Source organism: Gorilla gorilla, chromosome 6 (assembly GCF_029281585.2).
Source record: "Gorilla gorilla gorilla isolate KB3781 chromosome 6, NHGRI_mGorGor1-v2.1_pri, whole genome shotgun sequence".
Taxonomy (NCBI): Eukaryota; Metazoa; Chordata; class Mammalia; order Primates; family Hominidae; genus Gorilla; species Gorilla gorilla.
The window spans coordinates 17,212,026-17,237,350 of NC_073230.2; the positions used below are offsets into that span (position 1 = coordinate 17,212,026).

The 25,325-nt window shown below is 34.7% G+C and overlaps 1 long non-coding RNA gene across 2 annotated transcripts in view; it reads right to left on the minus strand.

Annotated features, from left to right (window-relative positions):
* The window catches only part of LOC109027706 (uncharacterized), a 358,870-nt gene that overhangs the window by 58,814 nt on the left and 274,731 nt on the right, over positions 1–25,325 (minus strand). For both annotated transcript variants that reach the window (XR_008667371.1, XR_008667370.2), the window contains one exon: positions 5,379–5,490. This is a non-coding gene — a long non-coding RNA (uncharacterized lncRNA). The remainder of the gene's footprint in view (positions 1–5,378; positions 5,491–25,325) is intronic.

Sequence of the window (25,325 nt, forward strand, 5' to 3'; positions counted from 1 at the left end):
GTGCCCCAGTGGGGACTCTATGTGGGGATCCAACCCCACATTCCCCATCAGCACTGTCTTAGACTGTTGAGCACTTTGCTGCTTAGAAATTTCTTCTGCCAGGTACCCTAAATCATCACTCTCAAGTTTTGCCTTCCATAAATCCCTAGGGCATGGACACAATGCAGCCAAATTTTTTGCTAAGGCATGACACGGGTGATCTTTGCTCCATTTCCCAATAACTTCATCATTTCCATCTAAGGACTTGTCAGCCTGGCCTTCGCTGTCCATATTTTCTATCACCATTTTGGTCACAACCATTTAACCAGTCTCTAAGAAGTTCCAAAGTTTCCTTCATCTTCCTGTCTTCTAAGTCCTGCAAATTCTTCCAACTTCTGCCTGTCACCAAGGTCCAAAGCCCCTTCCACATTTTCAGGTATCTTTATTGCAATGCTCCACTCCTTAGTACCAATTTTCTGTGTGTTCATTGTGTTGCTATAAAGGAATACCCAAGACTGGGTAATTTATAAAGAAAAGAGTTTTATATTTCAGCTCATGATTCTGCAGGCTGTACAGAAAGCATGATGCCAGCATCTGCTTCTGGTGAAAGCCTCAGGAGGCTTACAATCATAACAAAAGATGGAGGGAAAGCTGGCATATCACACAGTAAAAGAGCAAGCAAGAAAGATATGAGGCTTTTTTTTTTTTTTTTTGGAGGCGGAATCTTGCCCTGTCACCAGGCTGGAGTGAAGTAGCAAAATCTTGGCTCACTGCAACCTCTGCCTCCCAGGTTCAAGCGATTCTTCTGCCCTCAGCCTCTTGACTAGCTGGGACTACAGGCGCTCGCCACCACGCGTGGCTAATTTTTGTATTTTTAGTAGAGAAGGGGTTTCACCATATTGGCCAGGCTGGTCTTGAACTCCTGACCTCATGATCTGCCTGCCTCAGCCTCCCAAAGTGCTGGAGTGAGCCACCATGCCTGGCCAATACCAGGCTCTTTATAACAACCGGCTCTTGTGTAAACTAACAGAACAAGAACTCATTGCTATAGGGAAGGTACCAAGCCATTCCAGAGGGATCTACCCCACTGGGGGTTACATTTCTAACATGAGATTTGGAAGGGGCAAATATCCAAACAATATCACCTTCATATCCTCTTATGGCATTTCCTTTTAGGGCCACTAACTTCTCTGGTACCGTGACCCAATTTAGCTGGGCACTCTCAAAACAGTCCTCCAGGTTCATCCATGCTACTGAAATAATAGAATTCCCTTCTTTTTATGGAAGAAGATACTGCTTTACAAAATTACCACCAATTATCAAATTATCAACATAAAAATATCTAAACTAAATACTCATAGCCAAATAATTGTTACTAAGTTTAAATGGCATAAAAATTCATTTTCATTGTTGGAGTAAATCTAACTGCTATGTCTTTAAAACATAAGTGAAATAAAATAATAGGCATGCAATGCAGCAACGGCATTTTCAAAATTGCAATGATTGGTATTAAAATTACTCTAGTTTGCCAAATATGGTCAGAAGAGATTGCAAATGACATTTGCAGGTATTAGTATGAGTTGTTAAAGCACAAATTTTAGTAGTCATTAAGATGATCCTGTGTCCCCTTGAAAGTAATTATGAATCCCATCTGTAACATTTGTCTCTTGTTGAGAAACAGCTAAGTGGGGAGCCTGATTTTGCCAAAATTTCAGTTTTTTTAACATGTCCATATGGATATGTTGACAAACCACTATGCAATGTATAGGAGATTAATTCAATCCAATCTAATAACCATTTGTTGAGATTTGAAAATGCTGATCTAGTTAATGTTCCTTGGAGAATGAAGGAAGTCTTTTGTCTTTAGTAAGTATGTAATTCCCACTTTTCAGATATGCCTCAAAAAAAGCAAATCCACCAAATTTTTTTTGGCCATTGCTAGATATTATTATATAAGCTCATTAACAGGATGCTAAACATGAAACTGAATAGCAAACAATGCTATTCAAATGCTTTAGATTTCCAGGCTGGAGAAGTGAAAGCTATTTTACAATAAACTAGAAATGAGCCCCGTTAGTCCCATATCATTGCTATCATTTGCAAGAGACATAGCCATTTAATGAATATACATTATCCTGAATATTAATTTCCTATTATTATAAAATGTCAGGCCAGCACAATTGTTGGCCTTGTCATCTTGTAATACTCCATGATATGACAGAAAATTGGTCTCTAAAGGAAACTATTGAAGAAATAAATCTATTTCAACAATTTTTAAAAAATTTTATCTCTATATAGCAAATTCATGTAAAGTAATATGAGAACTCTTCAGATTTATACTTTATTTCTAAAATAATATAACTGAACTAAAACTGATTTGGGGGATATGTATGTATATAACTATATTTTCTCTCCTAATAAAATTGATTGGTACCCAAATTTATAACACCATACATAAAACAATAGCATAGATGTTACCTAAGGTGTCATTCTAATATCAAATATCTAAGTTCATTATAAAAGTCTGCTTAACAATCATTTAACACTTTCCATCTTCCCATTGAAATACACATGGGGTACTCAACATGCTCTACATCTCAACATTGGAACATTACAGGATCTTGAGATAAATTCTCCTTTGTTACAGTGCACAAGTTTCTCAAATGAGCCAGAGCAGCATGGCTACAAAAAAGGAAGGGAAGAAAAACTTTGAGCCACTTGTTCCTGGTGGGCCTGGCTTGGTGATAAAAGAACAAGGACATGAAAATGGAATGGGATCTGCTTAAATATTATTTTCTGAGTTGGCTAAAGCCAGTTATGTCTCTCTCCCGTCTTAACATGTTATTCCCCATTTCTACTTCTCTGTATGCCCTATAGGCACCAGTGATTTTCAGTTTGAAGGAAAGTTTAGTGTCTATTTCTGGGAATTGCAAGTTTGTTACTAATCAAATTAGAAACAGAGTGTATCCATTTTAAATCTCCATAGAAAAGAGAAGGAATAAAAATAGAAAAATCTAAGAAGCATTAAAAATACTTATCAAAACTTGACATGACAGACACAAGAAATTAACAACCAGAGATGGGAAAATTCTAAATAAGTAAAAATTGATAATATACTTAAAGAATATTTTACTATTATACAATAGATTGATATACAATTATTTAATATCAAGAAAACTATTAATATGTAAAATTGTGACCTCTGTTCTTAATTGATTACAAATGTTTGTTGTGTTGTGTGCTTTCTCCATGAAGGCATTATTCTAGGCACTAGAAATACTATTAAATGAAACAAGTATTATGATCCTGCCCCGATGAAGCTTACAGTCTAGAGTCTAGCAGGATCAATTGAGAAAAATCAAATTATAATCTTATATTGTCAGCTTAGTAATTTTTGGAAAGGCATTCAATGAGCCAAAAAGTTATGTATCGGGGTGTATGTGTGTGTGTGTGTGTGTGTGTGTGTGTAAAAAGAAAGAGACACAGATTAACTATGGAGGCCTACCATCACCATTATCATTTAATATTATTTTGAAATTGTGAATCTAGATTGTAAATTAAGAATTTAAACTGATTAGAAGAATGTTTTAAAAAGAAGAGGTAAATTTACTATTGCACATTTTTATACATTTGTATTCAATAAAGCTATTGTATAACCACAATAAACTCTTCATATTAAATATTAAATACTAAATACATGCAAGATAAATATGAACATTAAGAAAATAAAATTGAAATGGATACCACTTACAGAAAAATAACGAAATGCTGAAATCTTGGGCAAATATTAAATAAATTTAAAATTTACACTGCCTCTATGAAGAAAAAATAAAAGTTTCCACAATAAGGTGTGGGGTTGAATAGTAGTCCCCTAAAATGTATGTCCATCTGAAACATCAGAATGTAATCTTCCTTTGGAAGTAGGGTATTTGCAGATGTTATTATTGAAGATGAAGTCATAGTGGATTAGGGTGGGCCCTAAATCCAATGACTGGTATCCATATAGAAGGCCATGTGAAGACATACACGGGAGAAACACCATGTGACAATAGAGATAGAGACTGGAATGATGCAGGTATAAGTCAATGAATGCCAAGGACTACCCGAATCCATGAGAAGTTAGAAAGACACACGGAAGTGTTCTTCCCTACAGCCTTCAGAAGGAGCATAACCCTACCAACACCTTAATTTTGTACTAGTAGTCTCCAGAGAGTGAAAGAATAAATTTCTGTTGTTGAAAGACATCCAGTTTGTGATACTCTATTATGGTAGCCCTAGTAAACTAAGACAATTAAAAATATAAAAAATATTTTACAATGTCCAATAGTTCATCTATTATGTAGATATGTCAGTGTTATGTGACAAAAGTATACTTCTGAGGTCATATGACTCTTGATGATGAAATATTTAGAAAAACAACATCCAACTCTATAGTGTATAAAATAATTACTATTGATGTATTATCTCATACTGTCATTAACACTTGCCTTTGAATATACTGCATTAGCCATGATCACAGAACAAGTGCTCACTGGCTGACAGATATTGGTTCTGAGTTTCCCCCCCCAATTATAGTCTCTAAACCTAATCACAAAACATTTCGACTGGGAATTATTTTAACTCTGAGAGCTTTAGGGGGAAAAAAGAATAATAATTTCTCATAGGGGAGCAATCTCTATTTGAAGGCTTTTAAAGTGTTCTTTAATTAACTTAATCAGTGTAATGTTGCCAAACCATTACCAAGAATGGAAACTTGACTACAATGTATTGACTGTTGAGGCCAAAGTGAAGCTTACTGAGCTGGGAGGTGAGTCAGTGATATATTCTTCCTTGTGTGTATGTACAGCCTCAAGGTAAGCATGTCTCTTCAGCAGCATTCTAACCTTCTAACTGCTTTAATAAAAGACTGATGCACAATATTTGTTAAGTGCAAGCCAATTAAAACAACACTTTGCTTATTTAAATACATTCAAAATGTAGCAAACCTTCAGCTTTAGAATTTATCCCTTCATGTAAATCTTTCAGCTCTTAACATAAAGAGCATTATACACATGAAATCAACAGCTTTTGATGGCCAGAGGTATTGCGACTGAGCTTTGCTTTGACTCAATTATTGCTGAAATTGACTGCAGTTTATCAGTGAGTAGACAATATTGGTATGGTTTGATGCTAAGTAATTTGATATTTTCTAAAAGTTTATTCTTAATATTGCACTAATTTCTTTTATCCTCCTTGTTCTTATCCTCGTTGTCATCATCAAAATCCTCATTCAGCATCTATTACTTCATTTAAAATTAGGCTAGTTGAGAAGGATATAATAATGTCTTGGTCCATCTGTACCGATATAAAAAAATACCATAGACTAACTAATTTATAAACAACAGAAATTTGTTTCTCACAGTTCTGTAGCCTGAGAGGTCCCAGATCAAGGCACCAGCAGGTTCCGTGTCTGGTGAGGTCCCCATCTCTCTGCTTTCAAAATGGTGACTCAAACACTGTGTCCTCACATGGCTGAAAAGCAGAAGAGTAAAAAAAGCCTAGTTCACTCCAGCCCTTGGTAAAGCACTAATCTATTCATGAGAGCAGAGCCCTCATGAAAAAATCACCTCCTAAAGGTTCCACCTCTTAACACCACCATAATAGAGATTAAGTTTCAACACCTGAAATTGGAAGGGCACTCAGACCGTAGCAAATAGTGAATACAGATCTTACATTTGTTAGGGGAAAACAAAATAGAAAAATTGACTATTTCAATGCAGAGTGGTATGTGATGGTATGTGGGATTATAGTCTACTAAGGTAGTACGAAACAAGGCACTTAACCTGTGTTTGGTGTCAATAATTTCATCAGGATAATTCCTGTTCCTCCTTCTCATTTCAGTTTAGTTAATCTTCTGCTAAAGAGTCACACTGGAACTCTGGGGCAAGAGAGAGCATGGTGCTTTGAACTAAAGGAAATTTAATATGACTCCATGAAAGAAGAGAATAAAATTTAGTGTAGCTCAAGTACAGAGTTCAAGCATGAAAGTGGTGATAAATGAAGCAGGTGGTGCATTATTGGTGCTAGAGCATGCATGGTCTTATAAACTCTTTTATCATATATATTTCTTCCCCCAGACTAAGCTGGAATTCTACAAGTTTTTTAGATTTTCTGTGCTCTCTTCTACCTCCAGATGTACACATACTGGTTTCCCAAGCTACAGTAAACCTACTCCCATTCTTTGCCTGCATTATTTCAACCCACCTTTTAGGTCTCAAGTAGTACATCACCTCCTCAGGGAAATTTTAGAGTGATATAATGAATCCAAAGATAATCCACAATAACCCACATTCTATATAATCTCCATTCCTTGAGTGTGGGCAAGACCTACTAATATTACTGAATATCACTCCAAGATTAGGTTACTGATCAGCTGTTTTTATGTTAATTCAAAGGGATATTATCCTGGGTGGGCTTGACCTAGCCAGAGTAACATTTAAAAGAAGGTGAAGTATCAGAGAACTCTCTCTGCTGGCCTAGAAGAAACCAACAGTTACATTGTGAGCTGTCTTTGCAGACGACCACAGGAAAGCTCAGTCATACAACCACTAAGAACTGAATTCTGCCAGCAGTTTTGATTAAGCTTGCAAAAGAGCCCCACGTTAACCCATTTTCCTGCTGCTATAAAAAACTGCCCATGACTGAGTAATTTATAAAGGAAAGAGATTTAATTGATTCACAATTTAGCATGGCTTGGGAGGCCTCAGGAAACTTACAATCATGGCAGAAAGCGAAGGGGAAGCAAGGCACATTCTCCATAAGGGAGCAGGAAGGAGAAGTGGCAAGCAAAGGAGAAAGAGCCCCTTATAAAACCATCAGTTCTCCTGAGAGCTCACTCACTATCAGGAGAACAGCTTGAGAAAACTACCCCCATGATTCAATTACCTCCACCTGGTCTCTCCCTTGGCACGTGGGGATTATGGGGATTGTAATTCAAGATGAGATTTGGGTGGGGATACAAAGCCTAACCCTAACAGACTCTGAACTCCAAATGAGGCTGCAGCCCCAGCCAACATCTTGATTTCTGTCTTATGATACCCCGAGTAAAGAACCCAGTTATTATGTGTCTAAGCTCCTGAAAAAAGAGAAAATAATTCATTATTTATTTAAGCTGCTAAACATATGGGTAATTTTTATGCATCAATAGGAATCTAATAGACCTCTCAAACCCTCACTAGAAGTTTTTTCTTATATATTACCATAGCTTTCTGTTCTTCTGTTTTGTTTACCACTGCACCAAGTACTACACCTTGCCATAATGTTCACTCAAAACATATTAACCAAATGAGTCAGGGGGAACCATTGAACAGTTTTAAGCATTGGAATGAAGTGATAGTAAATACCCTGAACACTAATTATAATTACACAGAATTTTGTACATAACCTGTTCCCAACGTAATTGTTAACTCCATCTCTCACCATTGGCAGACTCAATCAGCACCACATATTTTCGACATTTGTCTGACACTTCTGTTTTGCTATGCATGCCACTTCTCTGATAATTTATTCTTTTTTTGACTGTTTTCCCCATTTTCTTGTTTTTACTTGAAAGCACTCACTCTCAAGTATTGCCCACCCTTTTTGTATCCACCATGCTATGTTATCAGTAAAGCCTTCATCTTTAACTCTGCTTTCCCTGAGTATCACCTTTGGTATTCAGAGGACAGAAATGCTCTCTCAGTGTTCCTGCCTGCAGTACAGAATGATTCACACTGATACTTAGCTTTGAATTTGGGCAGAGTAAAATACCACCTGTTTGTGCTTTTGGGTTTAGGATTGTCCACTCAGTAACAAGACACATCAATCTTGAAAGCCATTCAACTAGTCACTAAGCAGAAAAGTATGTATTTGCAGTTTGGATTCAGGTATCCATCAGATGAGATTCTGAAGAGATATTCTGATTCTGATGCTTTCTTACATGATTATCATAGATGAAACACATAGTTCTGTTGCTTTCACATAAACGCCTTTTTGTTGTATTTGTTTTTGTTTATAACATAGAAAGTATACATTTAAACTTTGAATGTTTGTATATTATCATGCGTAAATTCAAGAATTGATTAAATCAGTCCTTCCTCTTCCTCCATTTTATGTACAATGGAAAACAATTTACTCCATTTTGCCATCCCTCATTCTATTTTACTCTCTTCACTAATCCTTTCTCTCCTTTTGTGATGTCTCAAACATGGCTGTAATAACATTAAATGGGAAGCAACCCCTTGGGTGAGGGCTATTACTGACCTATAATTTTCTAAGAAGTGGTGGGTCATGAGATCCTTTTGGGTAAGCCACTTGAAAATGCACACGAATGAGCATATGTTATTAGTGGATAGAGCCCTTAGAGAGCCATTGTGGTGGCTTAACTTATATTATGACTCATTCTCTGTAATTTAATTCCAGAGCAATTATTCGTACTAGGCGTCTAAAAAATAAGAAATCTTTCCTCTTTCAGATTTCTCTCTCTCTCTCTCTTCAATACAGATTCAAGCACAGAAGCTGAACAAAATTACAAATAAATATGGATTTTTTTGTTAGGCTGTGGAAACTGGGATTTTTGTTGCTGGTTCTCTCCAATTACAGGGAAGTGTGGGGCAGAAGATATTGAGACACTTTACTGACAATTTTTTTCTACTTAAAATATTCAATAGATAAAATTTAAAATGATTGCAGAAATAAACAAGATATTTATATACAAATTGTATTAATTAAAAGACAAAACCAAACATCGCATGTTCTCACTCATAGGTGGGAATTGAACAAGGAGAACACATGGACACAGGAAGGGGAACATCACACACTGGGGCCTGTTGTGGGGTGGGGGGTGGGGGAAGGGACAGCATTAGGAGATATACCTAATGCTAAATGACGAGTTAATGGGTGCAGCACACCAACATGGCACATGTATACATATGTAACAAACCTGTACATTGTGCACATGTACCCTAAAACTTAAAGTATAATAAAAAAATAAATAAAATAAAAAAACATTCAGAAGAGCTAATTTTTCCAGTATTGAAAATATTTTCTAGTTCAAAGCAGTTACAGTCAACGATAATAAAAACAATTTTGATTTGCACTAAAAATCATCTAGCTAATTCATAAGCATAGTAGAATTCTACACCTGCACTTTACATAAGCCATGATAAACCAGGATCAAAATGTGCTGAGTAAATGCGTGGTAAATGCCACAGAGGTCTTCATGTGCTCCATGACCAAGGAGGACTCAGGGGATAAACTGCCTGTTGTGTTCCTTGTGTAACTTGAATATATACCATTAATTATCATGAGGCTGACAGTTTATGTTTTACTTTGAAAAAACTTTGCCTCCTTGATAGTTTCTGATTAAAGGTGCGCAAACGCAAAAAGTCCGTTTTGTTTCAGGGAATGCTGGAAGAAGTCTGCTTACTACATTTTCTAATAAAACATATATTTATTAGTATATATATTAATATAAAAGTATATGTATACTTTTATTAATTGATACAAAGCTGAAATAATTTTATAGTTAATGGGTTTTAGATCAGCTCAATAGGTGGTTCAGAGCAAAGGAAAGGAAAATCCTGTTATTTTAAATAAGAAAATTCTACTTTTTGAGAAATTTCATTTATCTCTAAATAAAATTCTTTTAACATAAGAGTTAATGTCTAGGACTGTGATTGTTGGGTCATATGGTATATCTATGTAAACCTTTTTCTTTTTTTTTGAACGGAGTTTGGCTCTGTCGCACAAGCTGGAGTACAGTGGCACGATCTCGGCTCACTGCAACCTCTGCCTCCCAGGTTCAAGTGACTCTTGTGCCTCAGCCTCCCCCAAGTAGCTGGGATTACAAATGTCCGCCACCACGTCTGTTTATTTATTTACCTCCAAATAAAATTGCTATGTGATCCATGTAGATTTTTCAATTAAAAAAATAATTTTTTACAAAAGAGTTTAGCATGAAGGAAAAATATGTTGGTTTTGGTATTTTTCAAAATATACATTTTTTAAAAGTAAAAGTCTGACGTTACTGACAAGTTATAGGGAAGATGCTGAACAAATAAGCTTGATCTATCGTTTGAATGCAAAATGGCACAGCTACTTTGGAAGACAGTTTGGCAGTTTCTTTCAAAGGTTTACATAGGTTGGTCACAGTGGCTCAAGCTTGCACTCTCAGCACTTTGGAAGGCCAAGATGAGTGGATCAGTTGAGGCCAGGAGTTTGAGACCAACCTGGCCAACATGATGAAACCCTGTCTCTTCAAAAAATACCAAAATAAGCCAGGCCTGGTGGTGCATGTCTGTGGAGGGTGCAGTGAGCTGAGATCGTACCACTGCACTCCAGCCTGGGCAACAGAGCAAAACTCTGTATCAAAAAAAAAAAAAAAAGAGTTTACATAAATTTACCATATGACCCAGCAATCACAGTCCTATTCATTAACTCAACTGAAATGAAAGCTTATGTTAATACAAATACCCATATGTGAATTCTTATCTGCTTTTTAAATAATTGGCCAACCTTGGAAATAAGTGTTCCTCAACTGGAAAATACGTATACAAATTCAGACACTTCCATCCAATGGAATGATATTCATCAATAACAAATGAATGACCTATTGATACATGCAACAACATAAATAGATCTCAAGTTCCTTATGCTACATGAAAGAAGGCAGGCTCGAAAGTGCATTATTTGATTTATGTGACATTTTTGCAAAGATAAAACTAACGAGATTTAAAACAAAAACACAAAGACCAGTGGTTGCTAGGGGTGCTGAGGAGGAAGGTGTTGTTGACTTGTTGACTTGAAAAGGACATGGGGGCCTGGGTATGGTGGCTTATGCCTGTAATCCCAAGCACTGTGAAAGGCTAAGGCAGGAGGATCACTTGAGGTCAGGAGTTCAAGACCAGCCTGGCCAACATTGTGAAACCTCATCTCTACTAAAAATACAAAAATTAGCCGGGCATGGTGGCACATGTCTGTAATCCCAGCTACTCTGGAGGCTGAGGCAGGAGAATCACTTGAACCTGAGAGGTGAACGTTGCAGTGACCTGACATCATACCACTGCACTCCAGCCTGAGTGACAAAGCAAGACTCTGTCAAAAAAAAAAAAAAAAAAAAAAAAGCGAGGGGGGAAATTTTATATATCAAGGTAGGTATTGTTCTATATCTTGATCGTAATGGTGGTTATGCAACTTTATGAATTTGCCATAACTCACAGGACTGCACACTAAACAAGTTATATTTTACTGTATAAATATTGTATTTTAATAAAAGGATAAGAGAAACCTAAATTTTAGGGTAAAAAATTTAATAATACAATTCAGTGTGATTTAGTATATTCATAGGATTGCACAACTATCACTTCAATTTTAAAATATTATTACCTTCCACCCCCAAAAAATCACCTCAACTCCTAGCCCTTTGGAACCACTAATCATTTTGTCTATGGATTCTTCTATTCTTGACATTTTATATAAATAGAAACAAACAATATGTGGTCTTTTGTGACTGGCTTAACATGATGTTTGCAAAGGCCATTCATATTGGAGCAAGTATCCAGCATCTAACACCTTTTATTGCTGAATAATACTTCATTGTATGGATATACTACATTTTTGTTTAGCCGTTTGTCAGCTAGTGGGCATTTGGGTTGTTTCCACTTTTGGGCACCTATGAATAATGCTGTCATCAAGATTCAGGTACAAGTTTTCAGTGTGGACATAACTTTTCAAATATCAGGTATATATCCAGGAGTGAAATATTTAGGTAATATGGTAATTCTATTTTTAACCTTTTGAGAAACTGTCATTCTAAATGGCATTCCAAAGCTTTTCTAAAGCTGCATTCCAAAGTTGAATGTACCATTTTAAATTCCCACCAGCAGTGTTAGTTCCAATTTTTCTACATCCTCGTCAACATTTGTTATTATGGTTTTTTGATCATAGCCATTCGGTGTTAAATAGTATCTCATTTTCATTTTGATTTGCATTTTTCTAATGACTAATGATGCATTGTTTTTAAATTGCAAAATATTGCTTTTTACAAAGAATTTACATGCTAAAGTCTTAAGAATTTAAATATCTGTCTAGATCATGTACACCAAAATACAGGGCCTCAGCTCAACCAAGTCTTTCTATAGTTAATGCTTGAACTCCATTTCTTCTTTCCTAGAATGGAATATGGAATAAAAGTCTGGAAAACTGTAGTTGTTGCCTCTGTTAGAGAATAAATCCGAGGCAAGATGAAGCTTTGTGTAGATTAAATGGTTCATTTTTTATTCGCCATTAGAAACTCAAATTTGCAAAGAGCTTTTTGATCTCTCTATCTGTACTTTATAAAAACTAAATGCTTATTTCATATCCTTGTAATGCAGAGTAGCAACTTCTTCATCTTTAATGATGTTGTGCTTCCCTGCAAGAGTACTCATTGGGTCCCTCCTTCTCCCCACTACCATTGGGACCTGGAATAGGGATGGGCACTCAGTTTTACGAGACATGATTTGCAAACTTTCTTTAAATGTGTAACTATTAGACATTTTGAATTTTCTATATATATACAAATCTGTACATTATACATATACCACTATCAATTTTATTTTAAATATTTCTGAAGCTTAATTTTTCATTTATTTTTCCTAGCTTTCTTGAGGTGTGAAGGACAAAAATATATATATTTGAGGTATAAAATGTGGTGTTTTGATATATGTATACTTTGTGAAATAATTACCACAATTAAGCTAATTAACATAGCCATCACCTCACATAAGTTGCCATCGTCTATGTGTGTGTGTTTGAGTGTGTGTGTGTGTGTGTGGTGAGCACACATGAGATCTACTCTTTTTAGGAAATTTCAAATATACAATACTTTTATAGTTAACTAAAAATCCTAAAATGTGTACAGAGTCCCAAAAAAATCCTGAGTAGCTAAAGCAATTTTTGAGCAGGAAGAACAAAGGTGGAGGCTTTATACTCCCTGATTTCAAAATATACAACAAAATTATAGTAATCAAAACCATGTGACATTAGCATAAAAATAGATACATAGACCAATGGGACAAAAGAGAGAACCCATAAATAAACTCACTTATATATAATAAATTCATCTTTGACACAGTAGGAAAACTCAATGGGAAAAAGGTTAGTGTTTTTAATAAATGGTGTTTTGAAAACTGGATATCCACATGCAAAAGAATGACAGTGAATCCTTCTCTTACATCATTTATAAAAATCAATTCAAAAGGGATTGAGGAATTATATGAGACCTAACACTATTAAACGCTTACAAAAAATATAGGAGGAAAGGTCCTTCACAATGGTCTCTGCATATTTGTTCCAGATTTGGCCTTCAAAAACACAGGCAATGAAAGCAAAAATAAACAAGTGGGGTACATCAAACTAAAATGTTCCTGCATAGCAAGGAAACATCAATCAAAGGAAAAAGCAACCTACACAATGTTAGAAAATATTTGTAAACCATATTTACTATCTAAAATATACAAGCAACTCATACAACTAAATAGCAAAAATATATAATCCAATTAAAAAATGGGAAAGTATCTGAACAGACTTTTTTCAAAAAAGACATGCAAATGGAAAACATGGGTATAAAAAATGTGCTCAACGTCACTAATCACGAGAAAATGCAAATCAAAATCATGAGCTTTCTCTTTACATGTTAAGATGGCTATTTTCCAAAAGACAAGAGATAATAACATTGGCAAGAATGTGGAACAAAGGGAATGCTCATACTCTATTGGCAAGAATTATAATTTGTACAACCATCATTGAAAACAGTATGCAGGTTCCCCCAAAATTTAAAAATAAAATAACCACATGATCCAGCAAACTCACTTTTGGAAATGTATCCAAAGGAAATAAATTACCATCTCAAAGAGATATTTGCACTCTCATGTTCATTGCAGCATTCTTTACAATAGCTAAGATATGGGGGTGGTCTGCATCCTGTCAACAGATTAATAGATTTTAAAAATGTGACATGGATACATACAAACACACAATGGAATATGATTCATTCCTAAAAAGAAGAAAACCCTGACTTTTTTGACAACATGAATGAATCTTGAAGACATCATACTAAGTGAAATAACCAGATGCACAATAGCAGATATTGCATGATTTCACATGTAGAATCTTTAAAAAAGTGAAAAGGGAGATATTAATGAAAGGGTACAAACTTTTAGTTATATGACAAAAAAGTACTGGAGACAATATACAGCATGATGACTAGTTTAAAATATTTTACTTTTTATCAGAAAAATAATACATTTAATTAAGTAAATTTGTTAATAATTAGTGATGAAAAATAATACTCACTAAAAAGTCAACAATCCACCATAAATACTATTAGTATTTGCCATATTCCTGGGCATATTCTTTTCTATGTATGTTTGTAATTTTGTGTAACCTGCAAACTTTTGTATTCTCCTTGTTTTCCCTTAACATGAACTCATAACAGGTCAGAAGTGATTATTCTTACATGAAGTTCTGCCTAGTTGGTAAATAGAACTCCAAATGTTTGCATAGAGTTTCGTCAAGTCATCGTGTTATAGTTTACTGAGCTCTTTTTCTGTTGTTGAAGATTTAAAATTTTTAGTGCTTTAATTGAAAATTGTCACCATGTTATCTTCAAAAACAAACAATACCTGATTGCATTGCCATGCTTCCTTTGGGAAAAAAAAAAAAAACAACAAAAAACAAAAAACAAGTTATCTAGACAAGCCTAAATAGAGAGGTAGGTCAAATAATTAAAGGCCTAAATAATAAAAAACAATAAATCATAGAAAACAATTTATAGTTATTGAAGGACAACTCAAGGAAGTTTCTGAGGTATTTTCTATAATTTTTAAGTATATTAATAACTAACCTCTTAGGTCATTAGTTATTTATCTCTCTTTGCACTCTACATAACTAACTGAAATTCAAATTTTAGTAACAAACATACTCTTTGCACTATAATTTTCTTCTTATGTCAATATATCTTTTTTCTAATTATTGCATAATAATAATTTCTCATATATATTTATGTAATTGTAGGGCTGAAAAAAAAATTTTATGTCACCCAGTTTATCCTGGAGGCTAAGAATTCTTTGACTTACCTGAAGTTACGCATCTAGTTAGGGCAGTTTTAGTTTTCCCGATTCTACCTCCAGAGCTTTTTAAAATTACACTTGGCTATATAATAGTAGCATTAGAGCAGTGGTAGTGGTAGTAACAGTGATGGTAGTAATGGTGGTGGTAAAGCAGCTAGTTTTTCTGCATCTCTTTTTATGTTACAAGCAAATCTGTAAGATTTTAACATACTTAAACTTATTTAATCTTTACATCCCACCCACAGGTAATCATCCATTTTTAACTCCAGATGATAAAGTTGATAATCAGAAGACATAGTTAATAAGTAGTGAATCTCAGACTCAAACTCCAGACTGTACAAATTAAGAACTTAAAAAAATTTTCATGATATTAATAATGAAGTATGTTATAAGAATGGAATATGTAACATAATATTTATAGATGCCATTTAATATTAATATTTGATTTTTAATAATAATACATATGACAATGACTTTTCATAGAAAGAGTACCTTAAATTTATCTGAGTGTTATATTAAATATAATTTGTCATGCAACCATATGTATGTAACTATGATCATTTTCATACCTAATATAGATAATTGATTAAATAAATGTTTTATCTTATAAAATTCAGATTTCAAAAATTTTAGGATTGGATTGTCTAGATACTAACTATGAGCAAGTGGAATTTGAAATTAAAAATACATTATAATTTACATTAGCACTGAAAAACTAAAATACTTAGGTATATATCCAACAAAATATGTCTAAGATCTGTAGGAGTGAAACTACAAAATTCTGATAAAACATATCAAACGAGAGCTAAATAAATAAAAAACATTTCACACCATTGCAAACAAAATTTTAGCAAGTTAGTTGTTGGATGTTGACAAATTGATTCTAAAGTTTATATGAAGAGGCAAAAGACCCCAAGTGGCCAACTCAATACTGAAAGACAATAAAGTCTGAGGATTGTCACCACCAAACATCAAAAATTATTACAAAGCAACAGTATTCAAGACAGTGTGGTATTGGCAAAAGAATAGACAAATAGACCAATAGACATATAAATATTTCAATACTTCTATACTTCAGATCAAATCCACTGATCTGAGACAAGGGAACACAGGTAAAACAATGCAACAAAGATAGTTTTTTCAACAAATGGTGCTGGAAAAACTGGATACTTATATGCAAAAAAACATGGAATCTAGACACAAACCCTACATGCTTCACAAAAATTAATTCAAAATAGATCATAGACCTAAAAGTAAAATATGACGCTATAAAGTTCCTAGTGGAAAACATAGGAGAAAATCTCAATTACCGTGGGTATGACGATGACTTTTTATATACAACACCAAAGGCATTATCCATGAAAGAAAGAGTTGATCAAATGGACCTCAGTTAAATTAGAAACTTCTGTTTGGTTCTCAAACCTGATTGTGCATCACAATCCCCCAGGAGTTTGTTGCAAATATTCACAGACCTCATCTCCAGAAAAACAAAACAAAACAAATAAAAAATAAAAGACCCACTTATTCTCTGTAAAAGACAATGTTGAAGAGAATGAAAAGATAAGACACAGGCGGAGAAAGTAGTTGAAAAAGACATCTCTTATAAAGAACCATTATCTAACATATATAAAGAACTTTTAAAACTTGATAAGAAAACAGGCAACCTGATTTTACAAAGTGCAAAAACACCTGAACAAACATCTCATCAAAGAAGACATACAGATGGAAATTAAGCATATGAAAAAATATTCAACATTATATGCCATCAGGGAATTGCAAATTAAAAGGACAATTAGCTACTACTACTAGAATGGCTAAAATCCAGAACACTGACAACACTAAATTCTGGTGAGGGTGTGGAACAACAAGAATTCTCACTTGCTGCTGATGGAAATGCAAACGATGGAGCCATTTTTGAGGACAGTTTGGAAGTTTCTTACAAAACTAAACATACTCTTACCATATTGTTCAGTGATCTTACTTCTTGATATTTACCCTAAAAAGTTTAAAACTTATTTACAAACAAAAACCTGCAGAGAGTTTAGACCATCTTTATTCATAGTTTGTTAAAACTTGGAAGCAACTAAGATATCCTTCAGTAGGCGATGAATAAAGAGTAGTACACCCAGATAACGAAATATCATTAACCACTAAAAAGAAATGAACTACTGATCCATGAAAAGACATGGAGGAAACTTAAATTCGCATTAATAAGTGAAAGAAGTCAATCTAAAAATGCTACATACTATATGATTGTAACTACTGACATTCTTGAAAAGTCAAAATTATGGAAACAGTGAAAAGATCAATGGTTGCCTGGGGTTAGGGGAGAAGGAGAAGTCAAAGGGCAAAGTGCAAAGAATTTTTAGATCAATGAAAATTATGGTGGATGCATGTCATTATTACATTTGTCAAAACCCATGGAATGGACAAAAGCAAGAGTGAAGCCTAATGTAAACTACAAACTTTGGGTAATAATAATGGGTCAATGTAACTTCATCAATTATAATAAAATTGCCACTGTGATTGGGGATATTGATAATATGGAGACTATGTATATTTAGGGACATGTGTCTATAGGATTACTCTGTACTTTTTTCTCAGTTTTGTTGTTAACTAAAAGCTGCTCTTTAAAAAAGTCATTTTTTAAATTAGGATTACAAAATACTTTGTATATAGATCATCCTCATACAGAAGGTATGTCCCTTAAAGTTCATAGAAAACTATTGAAACTGTAGTAGCGCAACCAGTGATCACAATAAATGTACATGCATAAAAACTTGCTGTTGAATCACTACCAATTTTTTTCTCTTCTAGGGATATTAAATTATGTATAATTGTCCAATAGTAAGTGCTAAGACTTGTACACTAAATTCCTGATTGACCTTTTATGTTATAACTTAACTATCAGTATTTGATTTCACATCAAGTAGCAACCTAAAAATAGCACATTTGTTTTTCCTTCCCATCCTGTAGTCTTCGCTGCCCCCTCACATACTTAGCTCTTGCCAGGCTTTTCAGAGGTGTCTGTGACTCTCAGAAGAGGCTCTTAATTCTTGGCTAATCTTGCCTCTATGTCTTGCAGGTGCTGTAGCCTCATTTATCTTCTTTCTCACTGGAGTTGTACAACCAAGAACTATCACGCCCACCAATAAATCTAGCCATAATTGTTTTAAGAGCTGGAACTCAGCTTCAACTTCCCACAAAGTCCATTTTATCCTCACTGTCTCCTGGGGGAAACATGAAGAGGAATGCATTCAGGAATTTACCGAACCAGAAGCATGTCAGTTTTTTTCTCCAAATCCATAAAATGTGAAATACAGTTTCTAAACCCCTTACGCCTATGATTAGAAATTAGAGATTAATAAGGATTGACATTGCAATTTTGCAAAGAATCTCTAATTATATCTGAACAAATGAACAGGAGGAAAAATTTTAAAAGAGGCCAATTGACTATGATGCCAGTCAAATCTTTCTTAAAATTACACAGAAATGCTTCCCATTTCATTTTCCAGAGGTAATGAAAAATATACTTTGCTGGAAAGAAATCAAATGACAGTACATAAGCAGGTTTCCAATCTACTATTTGCATTGTGACACCCACACACACTCCACTCTGATCATGTTTTTATATTTTTGATTGGAATGAACTGTTATTAAATGTGAAAAGGCTGAAATGCATGAATAATAGCTATTAATTATCACAATTTATTAAATGGATAAAGGCAGCTGGGACCTTAGTTTGTCCCTGACACTGCACAGATGAAGCTGTAAATGAACAGTACACACACAAATGTTATTTCTAGTTGTTGTGCAGTGCTTCACTTAAATCTTAAGCTTTTCTTTGTAGTCATATTGTGATTGTTTATTATTGGAACTCTCCATCCCCAGAATTCTTGCCAATGTCACATGTACTAACAAATACTGAAAGCTCAAGTGATCTTTAATTCCCACTGTTCCCTAATTGAACATCCAATTCAGGAAGAATAGGGCAGTATGAGGAAAGTTGGACAGAGAAAAATGAAAGCTATGCAAATGCCTCACCAATTTTACTTTTTAAAATGGCAGTAGTAAGTAAATGCTTGAGCCATCAAATGATGAAACAAGGTGACTAAAATATTTCACAGCCTAAAAGTGTTCCACTCTTATGTATTAGCCCTAATACAGTGATGCTCTATGATAATTTGATAGCACTTTTGTTGGGCAATCCCAGTACTTTACTCCTTTGGCTACTGGTTCTGACTATAAGTGAAAATAAGCATTCTAACCGTCATTGTAATCTGTCATCAACTACAATGAATGAAAGCAGTTTGAGATAAAAAAATATTTTGCTTCTTTTTATACAAGTCCACCTGGATTGTCTGATTTAAAATTGGACTGGGTTTTTCTAAGAACTCTCCCACCACCGTTTGTGGAGATATAGACTAAAATTAAGTAACTCTCGCTTCTGGCTTCCATGATGCCACTCAATAATTATCCTACGAGTCTATCAATTACCAAATTATTTCATAAATATGTTGTTTTCTGAATTGTCTATAAAATTTTGGTGTTACCTAAGATTCTGTCTCAGCATTTTTTCCTATTCATATCACCTTTCTTCTTATTCATTATTTTCTCTTTTTCTCCTCTTTCTAACTGTATAATAGAAAATTCAGAAAAATTGAGATAGTTTTAAAGGGAATCTGTAGAATTTAGGTCTAAGCATTTAAATTTAAGTATCTGTTAGGTCTCTCAAGAAATATTTAATAATTATTGGGAAATACAAGGATGGGGGTGAGTTTTACTTGGCAACCATTTGGGAATGAACACTATAGAGCTGAAGTCTAAAATTGTAGGGTGATTGTGACTTTTGGGAGGGAGAATTTAGACATACATTTATTAATGTAAATAAAGAAGGAAGGTGAACAAAAACTACGACAGTATTGCAAGCATTCTATTTGTGACTTCATACACTTTATTTTTATTTGTTGGGCTGTGTCACCACGGCAAACAGTGAAAGATTAAGTTTTCTTCACGGGGAACATTTTAACTTAGTCACAATTATTGTAGGTAACAAATGAGAGATCAACATGGTATAGCCAGATGCTACAAACCTCAGCAAGTCTATCAAAATCTACAAACGCAATGAGGAAGAAGTAGCTAAAAACAGCCCCATGATGGCAACTGACATTAAATCAAACAAAAATTTTATTCAAACCAAATATGGAGCAGGATTTGGTTCTCCTCAAACTTAAGGCTCATAGCTAAGGGGAGAAACCAGAGAAGGGAAGCTAAGAAAGATATCTAGAGAACTAGATCTAGAGTCAACACAAAGTAAAATGATGTTTGAATTCAGATTTACTGTGTCCATAGAATCATTAGTTCAGGTGCTCCAGCTTCCCTATACTAGCTTTTAAAGAGATTCTGTCCCTCTAAATTGGAGGAGAAAATGAGTAATAGCCATTTGGTGAGTAGAAAAACTACTATTAGGTGTAATTAGCTTTACTTGTCCCATATTCCAGGATAGAGTAGAAGATGCACTAAAGAAAATGTTGCCAATAGATCGAGCCTGTTACTTTCGTTCAAGTTAGTTGTTGAAGGTATTCTGAGTTTGACTCATTTTACACATGTTCTTCTAATAGCAAGCAATCGATAATTGTATTGATTCAATCAGTATGTTCAAGTAATGAATGAGAATTCATATAACTTCATCACAGCATTTTAATATATTATAATTAAAAATTATAATTAATAAACATCTTGTTTGGCAAATTGATAATTTATAATCTTTCTTCACTGAACTGTGAAACAAAGTCTGCTTTGGAAGATATCCACAATCCATGTGTGATGCTTGCTGTCACACATTAAAATAATATATGGGGGAAAATAGCAGAAAGGATGAATGAGGAAATAAAACAGCTAAAAGATAACAACGTAAAATTTTAAGCAACATTTGTGTATTTTTTTCCTTTTCTTACCTAAAGGAATTTCTATGGAGTTCACTGAGATTTTTAAAAGATTACAGGGCCAGGCGCGGTGGCTCACGCCTGTAATCCCAACACTTTGAGAGGCCGAGGCGGGCAGATCACAATGTCAGGAGATCGAGACCACAGTGAAACCCCGTCTCTACTAAAAATACAAAAAATTAGCTGGGCACAGTGGCGGGCGCCTGTAGTCCCAGCTACTCGGGAGGCTGAGGCAGGAGAATGGTGTGAACCCGGAAGGCGGAGCTTGCAGTGAGCCGAGATCCTGCCACCTCACTCCAGCCTGGGGGACAGAGTGAGATTCTGCCTCAAAAAAAAAAAAAAAAAAATTACAAGAATTAAATCCTATGTACCTGTTTGACGTGTTTAAAAAACATTAAGAATGTGATGAATCAGAAACCAGGACAGCATCCACCAATTACTTGACACAGTAATAAATTAGTGCTCTGTATTATTCCATTATCAACCTGCTATAAAGATAGTACCTGAAACTGATAATTTATAAAGAAAGAAGGTTTGATTCACAGTTCTGCATGGCTGGGGAGGCATCGAGAAACTTAAAATTGTGATGGAAGGCAAAGGGGAAACAAGGCACGTCTTACATGGCAGCAGAAGAGAGAGCAAGAGCGAGGAAGTGCCACACTTAAAACCACCAGCTCTTGTGAAAACTCCCTAAATATCAAAACAGCATGGGGGAAATCACCCCCATTATCTAATCACCTCCCACCAGGTCCCTCCCCTGACACGTGGGGATTACAAATGAAGATCAGATTTGGATGGGGACACAGAGCCAAACCATATCATGCTTCATTCAGCTACAGAATAATCTAGACCCTACACTATGGAGAAAAGTGGATGATGCCTCAGTGAGGGGAGTCATGTACATTTCTCTTCTACTTTTTTCTTTTATCAACCACACATTACCCTTGCTTTATTATTAATTAAGCATACATTTGTTGGGTAAGTTTGAGAGTATAAAAATGGAAACAAATACCATGTTTATATGGATCATTTTAAAAATACTTACCTGTCAGTATTATTTTACCACATATATTTTTGGGTTTTTGTTTTCAATCTTTAATATTTTTATATTTATTTATTTATTTTTGAGATAGGTTCTCACTCTGTTGCCCAGACTGAAGTGCAGTGGTTCAATCATAGCTCACTGCAACCTTGAATGCCTGGGCTCAAGTGATCCTCTCACTTCAGTCTCCAAAGTAGCTAAGATTACAGGCATGCACCACCATGCCCAGCTAATTTTTTTAAAGTTATTTTTAGCAGAGAGGTCTCACTATGTTGCCCAGGCTGGTCACAGACTCCTGGGCTCAAGGTATCCTCCTGCCTTGGCCTCTCAAAGTGCCACCATGCCCAGTCAAAGATTTTTTTTTAAACTCTCTCTGGTGTTGGTGAAGTGATTAATGAGGAGGCAGAAAATGGCCCCTTGACAGGTTGGGACAATGCGTTATCATGAGTTATCTATTTGATGAAATATTTCTTTAGAGCAGTGCATATGCGAAGTTCTTCACTCACATGTACTGTTAATTCCATCTTAATGCATGTATTAGCAGCCCAATAGATGGACTCAGAGACTGAATTAAATTTCTCAAGCATTTGAGGGAAGTTAGAAGGAACTTCAGAGATTCTGACTTTGATTAGAGAGCTAGAATGCCAAAATCCTACTCAAAAACCAAAGTGGGTAGGATTTGTTTTCAGTGGGCACATATCAAGCCCATTTTTAAATTATTGAGATATTTTTGAGATTAGAGAAAATGTTACTTTCCTGAGCTCATCCGCTGCCTCTCACCTTGGGTGTCAGCCTCCCTTTAGAATTCCCAGGCCTCCCCACAAGGAAAGAGGAGGGGACACAGACACTCCTCCAGTACTGAGAACAATGGCCATTGTTTGCAATGCCTGTGACTGGCTGGTTGATGTGTTCAATTTCTACTCTTATCATTGCCTAATTACTAAACAGGGAAACTCAGACATCGCTAAGTGATACCAAAAGTGTGCTGTCAAATAGAAACAAAAGAGCTGTTTAACTGAATTTTCCATTTTTTTATCACTTGGTGATGGTACTGTGAATACCAATCTTTCAGCTGACAAATCCAAATAAAAGAATTTGAAAGGTTTGCATTACTGTTATGTCTGACACATAGTAAGTGGTGAACACATGCTTGAAATTTTCATCACTCCTACTGCCCTAAAAAAATTTCTTTAAGCAAAGGCAAACTTTCTGTCAGTATCATTATGAAAACTGTCAACTCTTATTCAAGAGCAGAAGTGGATCAAAGTGCATGCTCAGTGGCTCCTGGGAGATAACAGCATCTATAACCAATTAACCTGGAGCCTCATGAATGGGGATACTTTTGAGCACAGCTCCACATAGTTCCTAGAGGCAAGACTCAAAGGAAGATGGTGGGTGGACAAAAACTCTAACTTCCGGATCATGGTTCCACACATAGACAATATAACTACAGAAACACCTCTTCATGCAACACTGATCATTATTCTACCTGCGCTGATATTTTATCATTTATGTGTTAGAAGTCAAAATAATAACTTTATTAATCACATATCAATTTGAGGTGAATGAAAATATGCTTGAAGGTATTTACAATGAATGAATGTAACTTAAATCTATGATAAGATGCCATTTTGATTAAATGGATTGGTGGAGATCAAAAAGCCTTATAATATACCATGTGGATAAGGGTGCAGGGCATTCTTACATATTATTGGTAGGAATAAATTGCTGTAACATTGAAACATTAAATTAAATAGATAAATACCCTTACATTACCCTTTAATTTAACTTCTGGGAATCTATCATATTGGCATGTTCACATATAATGTAATTACATATGTATAAGTGAAATCACTGCAGGTGGGCTTTTTTGTAATATCAAAAGTTTAGATAGGATAAAAATACCTATTAATACAAAATTTTTTAATGGAATGTTTACATAAAGAAATACAATGCCTAAAGGAAAGTCACTTTATATGCACTGCCATAAAAAATCTCCAAATATTTTAAGTGAATAAAACCAATCGTTGCAATATGTATTATATGCTTCCAATTTGATACAATGAAGAAAAACATTGAAAGATATGTGTATTTATACATGTATGTTCATACATACATATATATGTAAATAAGTACACACACACAAGAAAACACAAGAAATCACTAATAGTACTTGTTTTTTGGTGTAGGGAACTAAAACTTTGGGAAAGAGGAGAGGGGGAAATATTTAATCCTATCCTTTTTGAATTCTCTACAATGTACTAGGGCTCTTTATTAAAAATAATTTACAGTGTACACTATTCAGGTGATGGGTACACTAAAACCTCAGACTTCATCACTACACAATATATCTATGTAACACAACTGCACTTGTACCACTAAATCCACAAAAATAAAAAAACTGAAAAAGCAAAAAAAAAACCCATCATTTATTAATACTATTGGTATGGAGCACAGACCTAAGAATTATAGAAAACAATTTTATATACTATGCTCTCTGCCTTCCTTCATTGTCTTAACTATTAGTTTGCTCAACGTAAATGGAAAATGAGAACTTCTGTTAAGTATTTCATATGGGCTAGGCTGTCTTGGGCCCTGCAATGTAACAAATTACTTTCAATTTGATTTGGGGCTCTAAAATGCTAGACTTAATAATGAATTCTATATTTTCCTTAAATGCTTCTGCAAGCACTACACTAAAATTTGGGGTGAAGCTTGGAATTTTATTTCTTCTGGGGATTCTATGTCCTATTCTCATTTCTATAAAGGAAGTTGCCAGCAGCTTGCAAACAGGGTGTTTGCTTCTTGGTTTAATATTGGACCAGTGTTTGTTTTCACATTATACATGTGTATATATGCTTTTAAATTGTATTACAGAATTTGGCAGCAAACTGGTTTACTTCTGCATAAAGGAAACATATTGATATTTTATTGAACCTTTGTGCTGCTGCATGTGTTGATTTTTAAAAAGCAAAATACAAATTTTAAGCAACTCATGCTTGACATAGAAGCAGTAAAATGAATTTAAACAAGTATGGTAAAGAAAAATACATGGCAATTTCTTTTTTGACCAGGTAGAACAAAAGAACATGCTATGATATCTTTGCTATTAAGGAAGCTAATAAATATCTCTCTGAAATCAGTGGTAAGTTACTTAAAATATTGCAGTAACTGGTACTATTTTTCTGGAGAGGAAGATAAGAAATGGCTTATTTGATTCATTTGTTAAAT